The sequence below is a fragment of the Homalodisca vitripennis genome, chromosome 7, assembly GCF_021130785.1.
Source record: "Homalodisca vitripennis isolate AUS2020 chromosome 7, UT_GWSS_2.1, whole genome shotgun sequence".
Taxonomy (NCBI): Eukaryota; Metazoa; Arthropoda; class Insecta; order Hemiptera; family Cicadellidae; genus Homalodisca; species Homalodisca vitripennis.
The window spans coordinates 137,431,421-137,440,368 of NC_060213.1; positions in this window are offsets into that span (position 1 = coordinate 137,431,421).

Below are 8,948 nucleotides of genomic sequence, written 5' to 3' on the forward strand. Positions count from 1 at the left end.
GATCATTAAACCACCCGTTTCTCAAATCTGTCTAAACCGTACCTAAAAATGTGAAAATAAAAAAAAAATGTTCTCTAAAAAGCTAAGAAGTATAACTTTCTATATTACATTTTTATATTTTGTATAGTGCTAAATTTAGGTTAATGTTTATTGCAGATTTGCGGAAATTAATCGTTACCTTAGTTTTATCAACTTTTCATTGTTTATTGAAAAAATATTTCACAAAATAAAGTATACAAACTTTATATATTTTTTGTTTAGTTACTAAATTTGGAAGAGAAGTGATATTTTGAATTTTGGAAATCTAGGGGTTTTCAGTGTGTATATTGGTTACTAAAAATATATTTTTGAAAAACGTAACATTACAAATAAATATAAAAAACAGTATATAATTATCTTTTACCATGCAATCCGCAATCTACATCTAATATATACAGTGTGAGTTAAAAGTATGGATACACAAATTAGTTTTTGATGGATAAAGGATAAAGGATGGATGAGGAATGAAACTCGGGACACCTTTCTAGGAATAGAAGTAAACTTTTTAGTAACTGATACAACTTTCCTCATTTCCCCAAAATGGGATTTTGGGGGGTCGGCTCAAAATGTTTAAATGCAAAGACACATTAAGTGACACCTCATTTGAAAGGTTTTGAAAAAAGAAGGAGGACAGTGGAAACTAGAGCTTTCTATATAAACCCAGTACAAAATGACAGCTCATTGAAATTAATTAAAAATTAATAGAGGCAAAACATGAACATCCATATTTAGGAGGTAAATAACTTTAATAGACAACCACTTTCCTTACAAATTCAAACCTGTTTTCCCTTATCTTATCAGTTTTGAGGAATGACAGGCCTCCCTTATCTTATCAGTTTTGAGGAATTCCAGTATTATGTTCAGTTTCTGGTTGGAATTAATGAAGTTAAGAGTGTTTTTGTGATACTTTACATTGAAATGGAGTGTTTAAGTGAACAAGAGTGTATTATGATCCTGATGAGGCAAGGCTACAGAGGCAGTGAGATCTTATGATGAAGTAAGGAATTTATTTAGATAGAAAGCTCTAGTTTCTACTGTTTTTCTTCTATTATCAAGACCTTTCAAATGAGGTGTCACTTAATAGGTCTTTACTTTTAAAAACTTTGAGCCGCCCCCCAAAATCCCATTTTGGGGAAATGGGCAAAGTTGTAACAGTGACTAGGAAGTTCACTTCTTTTTCTCAGAAAGGTGTCCCGAGTTTCATCCCTCCATCTTTATCCATCAAAAACTAATTAAAGTGTACCCATACTTTTAATTCACACTGTATATAAAACACTAATCATTTTGCAGTGTGTAAATATTTTTTACCAATTTTTATAAAGAAGGTTGTAAACGGGCCAAAAGAGCTTTTCATTGCTTGGAATTTCAACTGCCGTTACAGGGTTAATGTTAGGACTGATTAACTTTAAACTACGATAGTCCATATTAAAATGTGCCAAATTTACTGAGTTTTTTAATTTTATTTTTTTACTTCTTGTTTCTGTCAATTAAGTAATATCAGTTACCTAGTTTAATCACAAGATGCTAGAGACATCGCTTGTAAAATTTTGTTTTTTTAGCAGAAATCGCAATTGATTCAGACCTATTTTTATAATCTGTTTCGTCGACGTGTGCTTGTAATTTGCCGATGTTAAGCGAAGAATCCATGCCTCTGGTTACCACGGTACTGTGATCAGTAATCTAGTCTTGTTGTTGAACATTTTATTAACGTTGTCACAATGTCAAAGCATTGTTTTTGTTCTGCGCCATGAAACTCGGTATAAATATTTAATTTTAAGTGGTCATACCAGTTATTAAGGACTTTCCGTTGATTATTACGAGATATAAAATATCTGGTCCTTCCATGACATTCAAACCAATTAAATCTATAGTGCCATTGAAGCTCTCTATAGCGCTGTAATCAAGAGTTATATGCTGGTATTAGAAGCATTGTAATGGAGGTGAAATAAAATTAGGGTTAACTAAAGATACTTGTCTAGCTTTATTAATTTACTATGATGTATTCGTACAGTGCTTGATTTGTGCAATGAAAGACAAGGGTGTTGTGGTCCTTCAGGCATTGTGGTATGTGCCCCTTCCCCTCCCCCTGGAATGATGAGAAATCAAGGGTTCCCTCAGCATTATTTTAATTATTTTTGCCAAAAATTTGTTTTAAAGTTCCTGGCCCTGTGTTAAAATTAAGATTTAAACATTTGTGTCCATTTAAGACATAATTTAATTGTGCCTTTTATGGATATTTAGTCTTTCCAAAACTTTAACCCCTTAACGGTTTAATTTATGCACAAAAAATGATGATGTTTTTTTACAGAGACAGGTTTGTAGAGTTCAAATATATACTTTATTATTAAAAAACATTGTTTAATAATAAAGTGTCTTTATTCAATTTTTTGTATATTGTCCAATAAGTAATTATCACTATATATGTCCATGTTGTCATCATGCAAACGAACCAATCGGCTATTTTTGGATATTTCCATGGTACAATAAACGCTAGAAATAAAACCAAAAAATATTCCAGGATAGATGACATATAAGTAAAGCTGTCTGCAAGTAAAGCGGTGTCGGGTTGTTGGTCTAATTACGGGACATGGTCACTTGAAGAAGTATCTTCACAGAGAAGATTATCCGAGAAGATCTGCTCTGTAATATTTGTGACGAGCAGGAGGAAACTGCTGAACTCCTGTTCTTCGATTGTCCTGTAATAGCAAGCGGTATGCCATCCGGTATATGTTCTGTGGGAGCGGTATGACATCTTTGGTAATCTGGACAAAGGTGGTGGATTTCCTCAGGAGGACCTGATCGGTTGTTTTCTGTGGTTTGTAGAACTGCTGAAACCGTAAATTTGTGGGCTCATTGTATACTTCCGGGGTGAGCAAACGGCCTTGAAGGATAAAAAAAAGCACTAAGAATCATCAGTGAAGCTGAATACAATTCACATTGTAAACCTTTATTTATTAAATCTGAAATTTTAACAGTTATATATATATATATATATATATATATATATATATATATATAACTGTTTTTTATATATATTTAAGTTTTTATTATTTATTTATAGGACAAAAGAATCTTAAAAAGTAAAGTCCAGCCACATCAAAATGGGCTTAAGTCTCTATAAGAGATTACCTGCAAGAATAAAAGACCTCAACTTTAAGAGTAACATTTATAAGTGGTTGGTTCTAAATTCTTTTTACAGTATACACAAATTTTTAAATGTACCTGTGTCAGACTTGTTTCTTTGTTAGTTTTAAGCGTTCTTGTTGCGTATTGTGTTGATTTATTTATTTTGGTACGCGTTATTTTTCACCTATTTAATCTCTCCTACAAATTAAGTTATGAAATTGTTGATTTTAACTAAGTTTTAATGTACCTATCTTATTTAGTATTAACCTTTTTGTTAACTTTACATCGTAATTGATTATGACATATTAACACATAATTCAGTGTATTATTTATATATTATAAATTTTTGACAACATCTATTTCATGTTTAATGCGTAATGATGAATAAAGATGATGAATGATGATGATGATGAAAGATGAGTAATATTACATCATTAGCACTCTTTTACGCAATCGTTGTGAACGTAAAATGTTACTTTAACCCTCCAACTGTTGTTCATCAAAATTTTGATGAACACAACCCAATTATGATTGTTGTTCATCAAAATTTTGATGAACAAACATTCTCTTGCATAATCACTCATTACAGTATATTCCGGCAACGTATCGATTCGATTCATGCACCATTGGATTCGGGAAAAAAAGCCTAAGGAATACTATAGTTTTATTCCTGTTTGTATTGTAGTTGCAATGTACGAAGTTCGTAGTTTGGAACGTAAAAGATGTGACCGCCATGTTGTCGATGCCGTCTGAGTTGTTGATGTGACGAGTCGTGTTTATTAGTAAGTTTTAGTAGGTTTATTTGTGTTTAGTGTGTGGTGAATTGTTAAATATTGCAGTAGTGCAAATAAATATATTTTAGAATAAATACATTTTTCGAAAATTTTTCGCAAAAGTTTTGAGTAATGACAAAATGAAACTTTTTTCGACTCTTCAAAAAAAAGTTATGGAATTTATTTTACTACTGCTGTATAGTTTACTTCATTCTGAGTAATAAAATATGCAATATAACATGTATTGAAGTAAAACTGTATTAGTAAAACTTTTATTAGCAAACTCTTACATATACACCCTATTTTCACAATTTATGCGCATCGCTGCTTTTTGTTATATAGTGTTATTATAGTTTCATAAATTTGTAAAATGCTTATGTGTTTCTGAAACTAGAATAAATTTGACATAAAATGGATATCTCACTTTTATAGTTTTCTTACTATAACTTGGTTTGCTAGGTATGGTCCCCCCCCAAATAAAAAAAAAAAAAATGTAAATTTTGAATTTCATGGAAACAATTTTTTAGTCAGCATTTTTTTAAGGCCAAATTTAAATACTAATATTATTATATGTTTAATTCTGAACACAAAAATATATACTTCTATATATATTACTTTTAATTTATATTTTTAATAAATTTTTTAAAAAACCCTTGCACGAGGCTCGAAAACATGCTGCCACTACAGGAAAAAATGACTGCCAGTTGGAGGGTTAAAAACCATGAAGGGGTTAAATACTCAACATTAAAGAAATTAATTAGCCCATTTCATTTGTAGCCTAATTGGTTTCTCTGTTTTTGTGGGTAAGGGAGGGGATAGTTCAATAAAACCTATACAACTTTGTATGTAAACCTCCAAGCCAATAATCTATGATTTGCCACTAGCCAAAGTCTTACGTCATTCATGTTTTAGTAAACATGAAAAAAGAGTTGAAATTTATATTCCACTTGAAAGCGTATACAAATGTTCATTGCAATCGATGTAGGTGCTTCATAAGTGCAGACCATAAAATTGTTGTACTATTTAATATTTTCTTTGCTAACTCTTAGCGAGTCAAATTAACGTAAACAAGATATATTTTGTAGTAGCTTACAACTAAAAATCGTTTAATCACATTTATTAATGTCAAATTCAAAACGGTTTAATTGATTAAAAGGCTTGAAGAGTAAATGTATTTTACAAATAGTACAGTTTTATACAATTTAAAAAACTTTTAAAAGTGAAATAACATTGAAAGTTAAAAATAACATGAAAAATAATAAAATAAAAATAACTGATGAAGAAACAATTAGAATTATTATTTGTTATTGTGAGCCAAATCTTCATAGTACGATAATTATGTAAATTTATAGAACTACATGAAAACAAATTCCAATCTTAAAAGCGGTTGCATTTAAATAGACCAATAAAGTGCGATACGTTTTTTTAGTTGTGTTGACTATTTTATAGTCACAGCCCTGTAAAATACTTTTCATAAAGATAAGAAAAATAAAAAAATTCTTGATTAGTCCATGAGAATTATATGCATTTTTAGTGGTGATTGCAAACAATTGTGTAATCAGACTCAATGAAGATCAAAATTTTTTTAAAGTCTACAGTTTTTACATGAATTATGAGTTGGTTTGGTGAATTATGAAAGATATGTTTTTTAAAATAAAAAACGTGTCACTTTATTCAGATTTCATATACGTATACTAGAAAAAATTCATATCTTTACATTTAGCCATTTTGTCCATGGACCTGATTAATCCAAGGTAGTCCAAATAATCACTGTAAATGTCTAAAATTTTTCATGAAATGAACATTAACTCCTTAAAGGGCTGTAAAAAAAATTTCAAATATTAAAAATGTATTTAAAAAAATAAGCTACCATTTTTATATTTTTTATAAAATTAACGAAACCAAAATTATTTGATAGCTTTTTAAAGAGTCAGCTATATAAAACGACCTGGAATTTTTCAGAAACAATGCACTTTTATGCTCTAGTTTTATCATAGCGTTGTTGGATATGTCTCATTTTAAATGCATAATTAATACACATAAGCGCTTCTTTGTTTCATTTATAAAGTGTATACTTTTTTAATATTCCTTCAAACGATGAAGTACAAAAATGTTTTGAGTTTTTTTTCAATAGCGTATGAAAATATTTAAAAACACAAGGAGTGTTTAAGTGCGTATTTATTAATTGTATCTTTAATATGAGTTATCTCTCATAATTTTACGACTAAAACCGAGATTGCCTCTAATACGGCCGGCTCTCAAGACTCTTCAATCAAAACGAATCAATAAAAGAGTAGCGATCAAATACGGTACAGTAAATTACGGTACTAATTTTTGTAACAATATAAAGTTGGAAAGCATAAGCGTATAGGTATAGGAGTTGGCTCAAGCCCCCCCCCCCCCACCCCCGAAATTATCAAAAACAACTGTTAAAATTACACCCAATAGTTTCAAGCTAGAACACATTTATGAGGTCGTAAAGTTTAACAATTTCTTAGGTGAACTCTATGTTTTTGGAAGATATTCTATACTTCCTAAACCACTCAGTGTGGTAGCCTACTCCGAAATAATTGTCTAAATAGGCTACTGATAGGGGCAATTATCAACATTTTTGACTCGCTAAGGTATGTAGCTGGATAAATAATAGAGGCTTATATTGTGACACAGATAGTGGTGAAAACATAACAAAATCTTTAGTGAAAACATGAAAATGTCATGGATGAATTATATACTAGTATAATTTCCATCAGTTCATCATAACTAATGCTAATTATCGAGTAATTAATAATAATGTTTTCAAAACAAGTAAGTTATTGTTTGGATTTAATATCGTTTGTAAATAAGGTATCGATTTGGATTTCATGCTATTGTCGTCTAAATAATGCTCAATTAATCGTTTACTTGTGTTACATTATAAGTACCTGTATTCAGTATTATTGAATAACTATCGTTTTCTTATTACGAATTAGGCCTAAAGAGTTGATCATTTGATTTTCCAAATGACCACAGTTGTTAGTTTTTAATTTAATTCTACCAGAGTAATATATTAATAACCAGAATAATAATATTGATTTATCTGATAACTTTATGAGTTAATTATGTCATGACAATATTTTATTGCATTCCTTTGTATTTGACCATGTTTACTTATATCGAACTGATTATACAATAAGGTGTATACATTTCATTTAGAAAAACAATTAAAAATAGTATTATAATAATGGAGGTTTTTATTGCACATTTCCCCTAAAATCTTCTTCCTCTTTGTTTGTTTTTATATAAAATAATTGTTGCGTTTAAGAAGAAAAACTGTTGTGTATTATTGCAGAAATTTACAGAGTATTTTTTATGACTAAAAAGTATTTAAACTCACAATCAATACAAGGGAATTTTTAGACTTTTAAGGTGAATCTTGTTAATTTCTTTCATCTACAATGGTTTTGTTACAGTCTTGGAATAGTGTCTGATACGATGAGATGCAGGGGTGTATTTAGCTTGAAGTTTTGTGGGTCACAACTAGGGGATCTAGGGATTATTGAATACCCTTTATAGAATGGGGTTGTCCAGGAGCCCTATCCCGGAAATTAAAAAATACCCATCTAAAAACACATTTTTACGCATTAGGGAGTCTAAAATTTACTTTTGTATGAAACTAAAACTATAGGTATATATTTTTTCTATTATTTTATAAAAGAAAACTCACAATTTATCCAATAATTTTAATATTTTCACATGAGGCCTTTCGACATCAAAGATGCCATTGTCAGGTGTGAATCAACAATTCGAAATAGTATAAATATTTGACAATTTAAAACAAATATCAGCTGAGTAAAGCTTAATAAAAGATTTGTATAGTTAAAAATAAAATAAAATAAATAATATTAATATATATATAAAAGTTTGGGTCAAAAATAATTTAGTTATATTTTAAAGGAATAGTGAATTTTGTATTAGTCTAAAATCATTGTTTAATATTTTATCTTTATGTTTTTATATGTATAATGTTTCTTAAGCTTCGAGTTCTACTTGTTTATGGACTTGTTTTAATAATGTGAAGGTTTTAAAGGTGTGGTTTATTTCAAATGCATGTTTGGCAATACCTGATTTTTCAGCTTGTCCGTATTTATAATATCTTTTGTGTTCCTTAATATATATAAAAAATATATATATTTTTTTAATATTTGGGGAGGGTTATGATCCCTTTGATCTATTCCCTTTGATCTGCCACTACAGTACATGGCTGTTCTACAAAAACAGTTCTTCGGTGTTGGTTAACCTAAAATAAGTAAATATGGTAGATTTTGCTGCATTAAATATATTACTGACCACTAACATAATAATTAAATCACTAACATAACGCGGACCATGCAGATCGCGTTTTTCACTTAGGACAAGGGACTAAGGAAACCCCTCATTGTGTTTAATCCTAAAAGGACATTTACGCTTGCTTCCAAAGTGATAGGATTTTTATGATGCCTAAGATTGGAGGTAGGAGCTGCCTCCTATCAATATCCCATGAGGAAGGATAGCAGGTTCTGTACCTCAGCCATGTCTTCTTGGAAGAAAGGGAGGCCAGCTCTTTTCCAGCCTCTTCAGCAAAGCAAGTAGAGGAAGGTACTTCCTCGTGTTCATGTCTCTGACACAAAGGGAACTCCAACAGCCATCCTCTACAGTAGACTAGACCTATCAATCCACCCTTGCACCTCAGAATCTCGAGATTTGTGATTAGTGATGTTCCGCTCTTGGACATCCATTGCGTTTCCCAAAACATTTGACTTTCACTTTCAGTCTATGAACAACTGAACATTATAGCCAGAACATTTGGTAATCAGCAGTGATATGGCTGGCTACACTGCCTTAAAGGCGTGGGTGTATATAAGGGGGGGTCAAGCACCCCCCTCCTAAATTTCGAAAGACAAACATCAAAGTTACAAATAGTAGTTTGTTTAATTTAAAACACATTTATGAGATCAAAAAAATCAAAAATTTCCTGGGGTATGATTCCTGAGC